This window comes from Nicrophorus vespilloides, unplaced genomic scaffold (assembly GCF_001412225.1).
Source record: "Nicrophorus vespilloides isolate i.1.1-1 unplaced genomic scaffold, Nicve_v1.0, whole genome shotgun sequence".
Classification (NCBI taxonomy): Eukaryota; Metazoa; Arthropoda; class Insecta; order Coleoptera; family Silphidae; genus Nicrophorus; species Nicrophorus vespilloides.
Genome location: NW_017097622.1, coordinates 7,820 through 22,783, shown reverse-complemented (window position 1 = coordinate 22,783; position 14,964 = coordinate 7,820). Strand labels below are relative to the sequence as shown.

At 28.5% G+C, this 14,964-nt stretch overlaps 1 protein-coding gene across 1 annotated transcript in view; it reads left to right on the top strand.

The window, feature by feature from the left end:
- Nucleotides 1-14,964, top strand: part of LOC108560571 (ADP-ribosylation factor-like protein 4A) — a 32,868-nt gene that overhangs the window by 14,040 nt on the left and 3,864 nt on the right. The window lies entirely within an intron of this gene.

Genomic DNA, 14,964 nt, shown 5'->3' with positions numbered 1-14,964 from the left:
TTATAAAAATAAGAAAATAATTAACATTTTAATTATTAATAGTAATTATAAATAATTTTTAAAATCGCCTTATTTGGGCATCGCTAAACTGCGGCTGCGCACATTTAAACAATCCTTATTTGGGCACAAAGACAGTTACGCACACTCGATAAGAGTAATTAGTCAATTGTTTTAGAAATCGCCTTATGTGGTGGCAAAAACACGAATCATCAGCTGAAGTTTATTTTATAGTTTATATGAGTTAGTACGTATAATTTGACGTAAAACTTGTTGTGGGTTGAAGCAAGTGACAGGTAGGATCATATAGAAGCTGAAAGGCATAAAAACCGGCGATTTCCTGATACCATAAATAATAATAATAATAATAATGAATACTAATCTAATTTATAATTATGTTAGCGTTCGGCAAATGCAACTGGTATATCATGTTTCTCGATTATAATACTAACTATGTTAATTGAAGTGGAAGAAGGAAAATAAATGATTACTGTTCGAGCGGACGCCAACGCGTTGCTAAACTCGACCTACCAAACATGGCTTCGGCCAACCTCCTTCGCTTTTCTTTTACTTCTTTTCTTTGTGTTATTTTCGTTGTTTGTTGCTGCACACAACAGCAACGACGACTTTCCAATATTCCATAAACGTTGATTAATAACCCCACTGTTGTCTTTTTTGTCTTTCTTTCCTGCAGCAAATACGCACACGCAACGCTTATTATATTTTGCTCGTTCAAAGTTTGCAACAGATTCGCACGAACGAAACTATTGCATTCATCTTCTCGTTCATGCTCCAATTGTATAGTTTCAAATAAAAATTATGTTAAAGTTATTTATTACAATTACATTTTTAATAGAAATACAACTACAAAATAATTTACTTCTTGAATTCTATAATTTCTTAAATCTTCATAGAAATACATTCTTCTTTTAAAATTCTTTATAAATTCTACAATTTTTCAGTTTTTCACTTAATAAAATAAGTTTATATAAGTCTTGTTTACTTTAATATTTTGCACTTCTTAAGTCTACTTGATTACCTATTTTTTATTTAAAGTATTCATAACTTCAGAATATGGCATTTCTTAAATCTATGTAACAATTTTCTTTAAACAAGTCTTAAGAAGTTTAGAATTTAAACACAACTTCTTTTTTAACAATTCTTATTAACTCTATTTGCATTAATTCAGAATCTTTGTCTTTTATATTGTAAATTCAATAGAATCTACATTTTTCATTTTTAACTCCACAATTTTATACATTTAAAGTTGATATTTTTTTATACAAGTTTTCATAGCTTCAAAGTAATGAACTTAAATCTATTTAAAAACATCATTTTCTTATCTAAGGAAAACTTTAGAACTTTAAAATCTACAATTTTTGATAATTCATAGTAAGAAAACCATTAAAAAAATAAACATAATTTATATAGACGTTCCACGAATCTTTTCAGAAAGTATCTTAAAATTATCGGAAATAAAAAGAGAAACTATATCTATAAAATTGTAATAAACATTTACGAGTTTCGCGATGAAAAACACCTGACATTTTATTTTTTTATATATATTTGTTTTAATTGCATTCGCAATTAGAATTTCTCGTTTCATTTGCGTACATTTAAGCTTCCTTCTTTTTTAGGACACGAATAACGTTAAACTCTGCACTTTCATCGACCGATTTTCTGCATGCGGCGAGAGAGGATCGTCCATCCTCCCCAATTAAAATACCTGCGAGGCATTAATTGAAGCTCACTTTCTCGATCCGATTTTTCTTCGTAATTCATTACAAAAAATCCAATCCGTTTTTCTCTCACTCCATCTAACGGTGTCCCACTTATTTCCACCGACAAGAATTACAATTTAACTGCAGTTTTTATAAGCGTAGTTTTTTTTTACTACGGACAAGCACATGAAACAGAAGTACTATACATGGGTCAAAATGACCTGTTCATTAAATATTTAGTAAAATAGAAGAAATTATTAATTTGAATTTAACATCATTTAAAATTAATTAACCAAAGGTCATTTTTTTTACATACAATTTTTATATTATTTTTAAGAAAATTAAGTGATTCAGAGTGAAAAATAAATTTCATCTGATTGTGATTTTGCATCCAATTCATCATTCTTGTTTTGAAATTTTCAATGTTAATTTCCCTTCTTATTTCCTCTGGGACTATGATATAGTGTACATCGCTTTGCACCTTCAAATTCCTATTCATTATATTGGTTGAATTTCTTTAATTTCCTTATATTTCGTCATGTTCTCGTGTTGTGATCATGGGTGTCGCAGTATTAATATGTTTCACTTTGAAATCCAAATATTGATGATATTTCAAGAACGTATTTGCTATGGACAGGTCACTTTGACCCCCTACAATCAAATAAATAACTTTCGTCGCCACAGCTTAACCAAAGTCAAATTACAATAAAATTTGAATGAAAACAAACATCAGATGGGTCAATCTGACCCATCCGCAGTACTTACGGGTCAAACGCTCATGGAAATGCTATAAATATTGCGGAGAACGTTCGAAAAGTTTATGTTTACGAGAGTATCGTGTTCGAATCAAAACATAAACAGAAACATAAGATTGTGTATATTTTCATTGAGATCAAATTCGTAAAAGAAAAAATAAACACACAACACTAATATAACAAAAAAAGAAAAACGCATCAATAAAGTAAGAAAATTGAGTGCTTGTGTGTTATTTGACCGTAAAAAAGGAAAACTTTAATGAATTACTTCGTTTCATGCTCTGGACCAGAAACCGACCACTGGCCTACTTTTCTTTTAAATTTAATTTATAACCGATGTAAAAAACGAAAAACCGCGGAATTTCCTAAAATATTCATTCAGTTGACCCAATTCGTTTATCTCAATGAAAACGTTGCGATTTCGAAACAGATTTACTGAAAATCCTCTCTTTTTTTTCTATGCAAAATAATTCATAAACTCGACAAGATACTCGACGTCTTGAAACTGAGCACTTTACATCATCTCATCCGGGCATTACATTCTTTTTACCACTTGAAAATTTAAAAAAAGTGCTCTAAATTTGATGTTAAATAATAAATTATGAGTTTAGTGTACTTAAAAGACACATTTTTATTATTTATTACTTTCTCTAATTTGTTTATATTTAAATAAATTATGTAATATGAAATGAGCAACATAAACTTCATCTACGCTTTAAAAATCATGTAAATATTTCAACGTAATTTGTATTTTATGTGTTATTAATTATAATTCATTGAGCATCGTTATTGCACGATCACGAAATCGATATTCAGTGTTTGTTGTTTGTAATTTATGTAATAGTTATTTTAATTAACGTATTTATTTTGACCTAATTTTAAATCAATCATAATTATCAATAATTAGTGAATTATAGAAATTATCACACTTTCATATTATACAAATTTAGAATTTATATGTTCAAATTTTTTATGAATTTAAAAGAGTTGACGAATTAAATTTGATGGGAAACACTTATATTTTATATATGTTTTAATCCTTTAAGGAAATTTGAGAAGCGCAGATGGAAGAAGGTATTAGAGGGATCACTGATAAACTTTACCACTTTATATAAAGGCACTCAGGTTAAGTGCGGTGTCTCTATCTTAGGGTTAAACTTTAACCCGCACCAATCAAAATCGAGCATTAGTTGAAAATACTCCAATTTACTCTATAGATAACTTTAAAACTAATTCCCCAATTATCTTCATTAAAAACTTATTTTTAAGGTCAATTAGAACTTGAAAATAAACGCAATAATTAACTTTATAATTAAGTTTCAACTATCTCTATTAAAAACTTATTATTAGGTCAAGATGATCTTGAAAATACCCTCAATATTTACTGTTGATCTTATAGATAACTTAAAAACTTAAGTCTCAACTAATTTTATTGTTTTTTTTTGTATCCGATTTTGTCATTGACCACATTGAGAATCGGCTGTGTTGTTGACCTGAAGACGAGAAGCTTCAAGGTTTTCCGTTACAAATCGACAATGTTAAAATCTCATTCACCGGAGAAAGTATTAAAAAGAACAACAGATTGATTCGTTCATATACACTCAACAAAAAAAAAACACGAACCCAATTAATTCTCGTGACATAATTTTCCATTTAGCATTATTAAATAAAATCTGTGACATCATTACGATATTAATTAAATACTCATAATAATAACAATAAAGGAAATAAACAAACAAACTTTAATTAATTTCAATGATTGTTAATAATAATAATTATGAACGATGATTGCTTTTCCATTTATTAATTATTTTGTTTTCAATTGTTGTTTCAAAGTAGGTCAATGTTTTATTTCCTTTTAAATAAGTTTTTTTTTGTATTTATGCCCCAACATTTGAGTAGTTTTCATCTTTGTAAATTTATAACTCAATTTCTGGTTTTTAATTATAATTGTTGTTACAGTTTAACTACTGTTAGATAAATTGTCTCAGTCTTAACTTAATTGCTGCAGTCAATGATTTTTTTTATTGTGCACAATTTAATTAAAATTATAACTGTTGTAATAAAAAAACTGTTTATTTCTGAGAAATCTACTTTAATTTATATTGTCTTACAAACATATTAATCCAAGATATTTTTTTCAGATTTAGCAATAAAATTTAGAAAATAAGTACAGTTGCTATATTATCTTGAATACAAATCAGATCTTCTAACTAACAACAAAATAGTTTCTAAGTTTTCAAAAAAAATGTAATATAATTTCATAATATTTCAGAACTTGAAAATGAAAAACATGAAATGAACCTAAAGAAAAACTGCACTTAAATAATTCTTATTAAATCATTTTTGTACTCCAAATTACATACAAATAGGTAAATCTACAATACGTTTTATTACTTATTAATTGAGCTTAAATTTCCAGCTTCAATATCCGTTTTACCTTTAGTACTTTTCTATAAATTGAACAAAAGTCATTGCTTGCTTTTTCGAGGTTTAATTTAATATTACTTCATTTTTAACTTCAAATTATAGCCAAATAGATAAAGCTTTAATAATTACACTATACACGTTTTATTACTCATGAAGTTAGCTTCAATTTCCATTTTCAATATCTCTTCTACCTTTAGCTGTTTTCTATAAATCCAACAAATAGTGAAGACTACATCTTCGAGGCTTAATTTAATATTGCTTCATTTTTAACTTCAAATTATACCCAAATTGGTAAAGCTTCAATAATTACACCATATACGTTTTATTACTCATTAATCTAGCATCAATTTCCACCTTCAATATATATTCTACCTTTAGCACTTCTTCAGAAATTCAACAAAATCTGGAGACATTGCTTCATCCAAACTTAATCCAATATTACCTCATTTTTTATTGGAAATTACAACCAAATACTTAAAGCTACAATTATAACATCATATACGTTTTATTTCTTATACATTTAGCTTTAATATCCATTTTCAATATCTGCTCTACCTTTAGTACTTTTCTAGAAATTCAACAAATAGTGAAGACACTACATCTTCGAGGCTTCAGATCTACTAACTAACAAAGTAGTTTCTAAGTTTAAAAAAAAAATGTAATATAGTTTCATAATATTTCAGAACTAGAATATGAAAATCATGAAATCAACCTAAAGAAAACTGCAATTAAATAGTTCTTATTAAATCATTTTTTTACTTCAAATTACATGCAAATATTTAAATCTACAACACCTTTTATTACTTATTAATTGAGCTTTAATTTCCAACTTCAAAATCCGTTTTACCTTTAATGTTTTTCTATAAATTGAACAAAAGTAATTGCTTGCTTTTTCGAGGGAAAAAAATGTGAAAAAACTACACTTAACAAAAACTTGACTAATTTATATGTGAATTCGACCGAAACGTAATTAATATTCAGGAAATTAGTTTTACTGTGCGTACAATTTCTTTATGCCAATTAAACGCGCTCAAACGTTCCATGAAAACTGAATTGTTATGTCATAAAATAAATTAGTTGCTGAGAGCGAATAGTGAATAAGAGAAACACATTCATTACAGTTAAATCCCATTGTGAATCAATAACGTGATTAGCGCAGCCTTTAATTAACTTCAATTAATAAATCATTTCTAGACTCATTAACGTCAAGAAAAACAACCGTTTTATTGTAATTCTTCTAAACAAAATTGTAACTTTTCTAATTATTAATCATTCAAACGTAGGTGTTTCCGCGACTTTTTTTAATTTAGATTACGAAAGAAAGCTGTTTTTTTCTTTCTGTGAAATGTTTGTCTGCGAATTTTTTGGCTTTCCGATTTTGTCGAATCGCATAGAAATCGAAACCCCTTTTTTTTACGGTCGCATTTATGGAAACTCGAAAAGGACGGATTTATATTTATGATACCATTAACATTGACCAGTCCACGCAAACACGTGCATACTTTCACTGCTACAGAATCTCATTCAACTTCTTCTCTTTTTATTTTACTATCCAATATTGAAAGTAATAAAATTCGGTACAATTTCTTTCGGTCTCAAGTGTATTGGAAAATATGTTTATTGTACTGGTACTTCATTTTTTCATACTTTTTACCTTATAAAAGTTTTAAAAAAGAAACCAATTTTACAACCTTTAGGTAGATTTGTAAAAAGAAAGGTAAAATAAAGACAAAATCATTGAAATTCCTTGATCATACAAAGACTTAATGCTATATTTTGTAAAGTGGATCATAATGATATAGTTTGTAGGATTTGCATGAAGATGCGTACGAGTTTAAGAGTAATGGAATTGAGTAAAACTGGATTATTCTACTGTTACTTCATTTATTCATACTTTTTACCTTACAAAAGTTTTAAAAAAGAAACCTAATTTTACAACTCTTAAGTAGATTTGTAAAAAAAAAAGATAAAATCATTGAAATTCCTTGATCATACAAAGACTTACTACAATAGTTTAATGCTATATTTTGTAGAGTGAATCATAATGATATAGTTTGTTGGATTTGTATGAAGATGCGTAGGAGTTTGAGAGTAATGCAATTGAGTAAAACTGGATTACATGTAAATCCATTTTTTTTTCACTAGATTATTGCACTTATCCCGACGATGGTCTCGTTTAAAACGTAAACTCGTTAAGGGCGATAAATCGATTCGGAAATAGGGTGTATTTCCAGGAAACGTGAAATAATTAGAACTTTCCGATCGTTCAAAATTCGATTTATGAACTTGATAATTACTTTTTTTCTCAATCTCATACTCAAATTGTATCACATATTATACAAAGTTAAAAAAAATCAAATTATTTAGCTATAATTTCCATAATCAACATTTATTCTACCTTTCATAGTTTATGAGAAATTTAAGAAAATATGAAGTCAGGTTTATTATAATATTACTTCACTTTTGACTTCAAATAACAAACAAATAAGTAGAGCTACAATTATTACACTTGTATAGATTTTATTACACATTTATTTAGCTCCAATATCAAACTTCAATATTTATTTTACTTTTCTAGAAATTCAACTTCAAAATACGTCCAAATATGTAGAGCTAGAATTATTTCAATATTTACGTTTTGTTACTCAATATCTGCTACATTTTCGAGGCTTAATTTAATATTGCTTCATTTTTAACTTCAAATTATAGCCAAATTGGCAAAGCTTCAATAATTATACTATATACGTTTTATTGTTCATTAATTCAGCTTAAATTTCCATTTTCAATATCTGCTGTACCTTTAGTACTTTTCTAGAAATTTAACAAATAGTGAAGACACTACATCTTTGAGGCTCAATTTAATATTACTTCATTTTTAACTTCCAATTATAGCCAAATTAGTAAAGCTTCAATAATTATACCATATGCGTTTTATTGTTCATTAATTCAGCTTTAATTTCCATTTTCAATATATATTATACCTTTAGCACTTCTTCAGAAATTCAACAAAATCTGAAGACATTGCTTCATCCAAACTTAATCAAATATTATCTCATTTTTTATTGCAAATTACAGCCAAATGCTTCAAGCTACAATTATAACACCATATACGTTTTATTTCTTATACATTCAGCTTTAATATCCATTTTCAATATCTGCTCTACCTTTAGCACTTTTCAAGAAATTCAACAAATAGTGAAGACACTACATCTTTGAGGTTTAATTTAATATTGCTTCATTTTTAACTTCAAATTATAGCCAAATAAGTAAAGCTTCAATAATTACACCACATACGTTTTATTAGTAATTAATTTTGCTTCAATTTCCACCTTCAATATATATTCTACCTTTAGCACTTCTTCAGAAATTCAACAAAATCTGAAGACATTGCTTCATCCAAACTTTATCCAATATTACCTCATTTTTTATTGCTAATTACAGCCAAATGCTTCAAGCTACAATTATAACACCATATACGTTTTATTTCTTATACATTCAGTTTTAATATCCATCTTCAATATCTATTCTACCTTTTATACTTTTCTCGAAATTAAACAAAATCCAAAGACACTACTTAATTTAATATCACTTCTTTTTTTGACTTCAAATTACTACTAGAATTGATGACCCAACTGCAGCACGAGCGGACGTTTTCTTCGGGAACGTTTTTTATTATTATTATTCCTTTTCTCGCAAGAAAATCTAAAGAAATCTTAATCTGAGAGAGTAGTGTTGCACATGCTTCTTCTACATAATTTACACACACTCGGAGAGCCCAGAAACATAGAAATCCGTCCTACTTAGCCTCATGGGAACAAAAAAAAGAATATACATATTTATTATTTACACACCTTATGAAAGAGCGCCGAAAACGAAACGAAACAACGCCCACTTTAAAAAAATGTACGTTCAGGTACTAAAAGTTCTAAACTCAACAGTAACCATTAGTTATTAAATATTGATTTTAAACTTATGAAAGTTTCTCTTTTTTTTGTTGAAAAGTGCTAAAAGTACAGCAGTTCTTTCAGACGAACCAGATGTTACGTGGCAGATGGCGACTAACGTATGCAAAAATCAATTTTATTAGTTTGCTCACAAAAAAAAAGAGGACTTCTCCAATAGCTTTGTGGAAAGTTTAACCACCGTTTACCCGAGACAAAGGTAACGAGTAATACCGTGTAACTAATCCTGGTAGAGCAGATGAATAAGAAATAAATGTCTGCAGTACTTTCTAAACGTGAATCCGCTCTAGGGCAAACACATTTTTATTTTTATTATTTCCTCTTGAATTACACTTGAGGATTATCCAATTCCGAAATCTAAAAAACACGGATTACGTTAATTTTCTATGAGAGAAAAAAAAAAGTTGTAAACTCGCTAAAAATCGCATGCAATTGTTGCCTCATCCATCATCCATTCACACTGTATACTTAATATTATTAACGGGTCTACAATAACAACAACAACGAAATTATCGCCGTGCGAACTTACGTTCTTTTTTACTCATTTATTTGCGTCCCCGAATCGTAATTAATCTGTAAACGAAGCGTTACGCAATTTTCTCTCTCACTCGTTACTTACTTCACCGCGTGATCCGCACGTTTCTTAAATTAAAGCCCGCAATCGCTCACCAAATCAAGTACAAAAGAGCGAAAGCTTACTTTATAAAAATTCAATTCACCTCCTTATAAGTACTTCAAGATTGTGCGCAACTTCAATAAGAAAACCATAATCATTTTAGTTAATTCCTCGTGAAAGTTCAATTAACTAATTATATTACCTTATTTACTTTATATTTAATTTGTAACTAAATCAATTTAGATAATTATATCACTAACAAACAGATTCAATTTACTCTAATTAATCATATTACTTTAGCACTCGTTGCCTTAAATATTAATTAGCAAACTATGTCTAAAAGTAAACCTGAAACGTAATCTAAAACAAACAGAGGAAAATTAACTTAATCGCAGTTTTGTTTGTTATGCTTTCAAGTGATAACGATTTCATTTTTGTCGAGGGACTAAAATTTATGTAAATAGTATTTTTTTTTCGTTCCTTTTGAGCAATTTATCTAACCTTAACCCGACGGACTTGGCAACCTGATGTGAAAACTAAAGATAGGAAACTATAAATGGGATTTCAAACAATCCCAGGCTGTTGACTTTGGTTTCAACTTGGAAAGCAAAATCGTGATTTCGTGAACCCAGAAAATATATTTTATTTTCTCTCATATTATTATTTGATTCTTATAGAATTAATGCAACAGGAAACACGTTATTATTAGCTTATTTATTATCTATAATTACGAATGACTAATACATAATCAGTATTAATCAAATCATTATCGAATGAGCAAAAACATTCCGTCTTTCACTTTAGATTTTCGTTTATACACAGTGCGGATAATCTGTTTCGACCTCTTACACTGCACTAATCGAGTACTATTACATAAAAACTTGCAAAAAAACATAAGTTTTGTGTACTAATTTTTAGAATTTATTTCATAATTTACTCAACTAATATTTTGTTTTTCTTCTAAATTTCTAACTATATTGAATAAGCACTGATCGAAGCCGTACTGTGCGAGGTATTGCTGTAATCGTAATTTTCAATTAATTTTAGGCATAATTACTATAAAATTTAGTAATTATAATTAAAAATTAAGAGTAAAAAGTAATTTTATCAAACTTAAAAATAGTCAGTTATTTGGTGGACAAATATTACGATTTATAAATATAATTGAATAAATGGAATTTTTTGCTGTGTTTGCCAACAATTTAACGTTATTTTCATCCCGAATTGTTTGTCACCGTGTCAAAATCCACTGAAATATACACTGAATTGTTCGCATATTCGTTTCAAGCGAATAATTATTTTTGCACCGCAATGATTATGAAACTGACAGCATAGCATGATATAATAACCAATTTAGAAAATTTCAACAGAAATAAATGTTATTACTTGAAACAATAAAAAATTTGCTGTAAAATGACTAATAAATGATTTATGTGCATTCCTCGATAATCTTATCTGATAAAAAACGAACATTCCTAACATATTATTGTATTTTCTCATTGACTTTGAGTGAATCCAAACAACTGCACCTTCGTTCTAACATCAATGATTAATAACATTTCCTAACGTTAATGAAGAACAAACAAATCCATATTTCCACTTTATCAGTGGGCGAAATTTCGTAAAAACTGAAGCACCCACTTCAGCTAATCATAAACTGGAAAACGACCTCAAATTTATCGCGTCACGATATGAATCGAAAAATTTGGGATTAGAGCACTCAGTCAAGCGAATTATCTCATTTAAATCATCAAAATTGCAGTTTTCAATATTGAAAATTAAAAAAATAATAGACACAAATTTGAAAGTTAAATGTTTAAATTATTTCCTCTTCTCGTTTTAATCTGCTTTTTTTAATGTATCTTCTATGTAGATTCATTTGCAAGATATTACACGTAATGGAATGCATTAAGTTGATATAGTTTGTTACTTCCTATTATATTTATTGTATTATGTATAAAAAAAAAGTTGGTAATTTAAATGTAGGAATAATTAATCATTGTGTATGCATAATATAGCAGTGAAATTATGCAAATGTAGGTGAATAAACAAATACTAATAATAACATGTATGTAGAAAGAAAAAAAATAAACAAGAAGTGATCTAGTCGAGCGAGTAGCAGTTTTGTTTCTCCGACATTATGCTAATTATTAAACGCTATACTTATACTGTTGTTTGTTGCAAATTGCATTTTGCATGGAACAATTTCAACTTCCGCACATTGCGGATTTTACGTAACACAGTTAATAATAAGGTGTTGCGACACACTTACTGTAAACTATAATGACAACTTGGGAACAGGCAACAATTTAAATTTAGAAAAAAAACAAGCAACAAAACAGATTGGGTCATTAGCTTCGCCGAATCTCGTCGCGTAATTAATTTTCGTCGCGTCTGAACTTAATAAAGGAAATATGCATGACAGAATGGTGCAGATTCCTCGGGAAAACAGAGTTATCCGCAGCCCCGAGGTTCTTCTCTCTCTCTCTCTGTTTGCGTTTAATCAGACCGTTTGTTCGACGTAAACTAAATGCAAATTAAATATGCGCCTCGGATTACGGAGACTTAACGTGTGGATCCCGACGTCAATCACCGAATCGATAGTTGAAACGTAATTGGAAATATCTGTATTTGCAACATCTGCTGTTCTGTGCATTTCAATATTCAATGTTGCATAAAATTGGAATGGTTTATTGTGTTTGTAATGTAAATTAAATTGCAGAGTTTTCTAGTAAAGTAATTTTTCTGTTGAAACTTAGAAATAATTATATAATAGATGTATATTAAGTTTAGCATCAACCTAAATATGTGTTTGACATTGACACATTAAAAAAAAGAATCGTTTATCCAATGACTATTGTCAATTTGATGATTGAAAATGATAGGAAAACGATTGTTATAATAATTTTCAGACAAATCTTTACTTACAAATATAACTGTCAAGTTGACAGTGTCAACCAAACCAATATAATTAAGAATATTCGTATAGAATTTTCATATTTCTATTAGGTTACTTGAAACTAAAATAGATTTTTATTAACTTTAGAATCAACCAAAATATATGATTGACATTTATTTGTGTTTGACATTGACATGTTAATAAAAGAATCGTTTATTCAATAACTATAGTCAATTTTATTATTGAAAATGATAGAAAAGTGATTATTGTAATAATTTCCAGACAAATCTTTACTTACAAATATAACTATGAAGTTGACAGTGTCAACCAAAAAAGTATACTTAAGATTATTCGTATAGAATTATCATATTTCTATTAGGTTACTTGGAACTAGAATAGATTTTTATTTACTTTAGAATCAACCAAAATATGTGTTTGACATTCACTTGTGTTTGACATTGACACATTAAAAAATGAATTGTTTATCCAATGACTATTGATTATTGAAAATGATATAAAAGCGATTATTATAGTAATTTCAAGACAGATCTTTACTTACATATATAACTGTCAAATTGACAGTGTCAACCAAAACTATATAATTAAGATTATTCGTATAGAATTATCATATTTGTAATAGGTCACTTGAAACTAGAATAGAATTTTATTAAGTTTAGAATCAACCAAAATATGTGATTGACATTTATTTGTGGTTGACATTGGATATATCTAAAAACGGTTATCCAACGTCTACTGTCAATTGTTGTATTGTAAACGATAGAAAAAAGATTATTATATCAATTTTTAGACAAATCTTAATTCATAAATATGACAGTGTCAACCGAAAAAAATATAACTAGGATTATCATATTTGTACTAGATTACTTGAAACTATGTGTAATTATATAATAGATTTTTCTTAATTTTAGAATCAACCAAATTATATGTTTAACATAGATACATTAAAAAAATTGTTTATACAACGACTATTGTCAATTTGTGTATTTACAAATCTTGAATAAACATAACGGTTAAGTTGACATTGTTAACCAACAAAAGATATTCCTATAGGATTATCATATTTGTATTAGGTTACTTGAAACTATAGTTTAATTATAGAATAGATTTGTATTAAGTTTAGAACTAACCAAAATATGTGATTGACATTGACATGTGTTTGACATTGACATATTAAAAAAAAAATGTTCATCCAACGTTGTCATCGAAATTTTTAGACAAATCTTGACTTATATCAATAACTGCCAAATTGACAGTGTCAACCAAAAAAAAATATAAGTAAGGATATTCGTTTAATTATAGAATATATTTGTATTAAGTTTAGAATCAACCAAAAGGTGTAATTGACATTTACTTACATTTGACATTGACATATTTAAAAAAATATTCATCCAACGTTGACAACGAGATTTTCAGACAAATCTTGACTTATAAATATAACTGCCAAGTTGACAGTGTCAACCAAAAAAAATAATATAAGTAAGGATATTCGTTTAATTATAGAATATGTTAGTATTAAGTTTAGAATCAACTAAAAGATGTAATTGACATTTACTTACGTTTGACATTGACATATTAATTGACTTATATCAATAACTGTCAAGTTGACACTGTCAATTTAAAAAAAAACTGACAGATGCAATTGCATATTTTATAGCTGTGTATATAGTTGGTACACCTGATATATATTTTTGTCTTATATCACATAGTGTGAATGTGATTGCATTATTATATTATGTTTAGAAACACTGAATCAATTGGAAGTTAAATTAATTTAAAAAAAAAACGTCTGCTCAGCCTGCTGGAAATAAATGCACGTTACAGCAGAATACCATAAATACATTTGCAGTGAATCCATCTCCTCCCAATTTCCATCCAGACTAATGCTATGCACCCTCCGCGTTTTCTATTATTACCAGTATACTTCTTTTGCGGCGGATACACAATTTAATCATCCGCGCGCTTTAATATCCGCGAACCGGAAGTGGTTATTTAATGCAGTTATATAAATACTCGTCCATCTCCACCGATGTAACACAACTCTCAGGGTGTGTATGTGAAAGAGAGAGAAAGGTCGTCGATTCTCAGAACTTTTTAATATTGCAGCAGCAAATTTGATTAAATTGGAAGAGTTCCAGCGAAACGTATAAATCACGGTCGTTGCAAGCCGCATCGGGTGTCAAGTGATGGCGGATCGATAAGAAAAATGAAGTAAAACCGATGACGCCCTTCGAAACGAATCCTTTTTCAGTGTTTTAACGGCGAAAGTGCTCCTCTTTTTCTTCGAGATGACTCGACGATTACTTTCGACGCTGAAAACACAAGGACTCTTCCGCAGCTCAAAGGCATCCTAAATTTAATGACCTCTATCCCCCGTAACTCATAAAAAAAAAGATACAACCATTCGATGGAGTGATTTTTATTACACCGCATCTTCTAAGAGCGTTTTTATCGACAGCTTTTGAACCGAATCGTTTTCGATCAAGCAAAAGAAATAAAAATACTTTGAAGTAAAAACGCATTAGTTTTCGCTCTAATCTAAAACCTAATTTTAGTTTAAACAAAT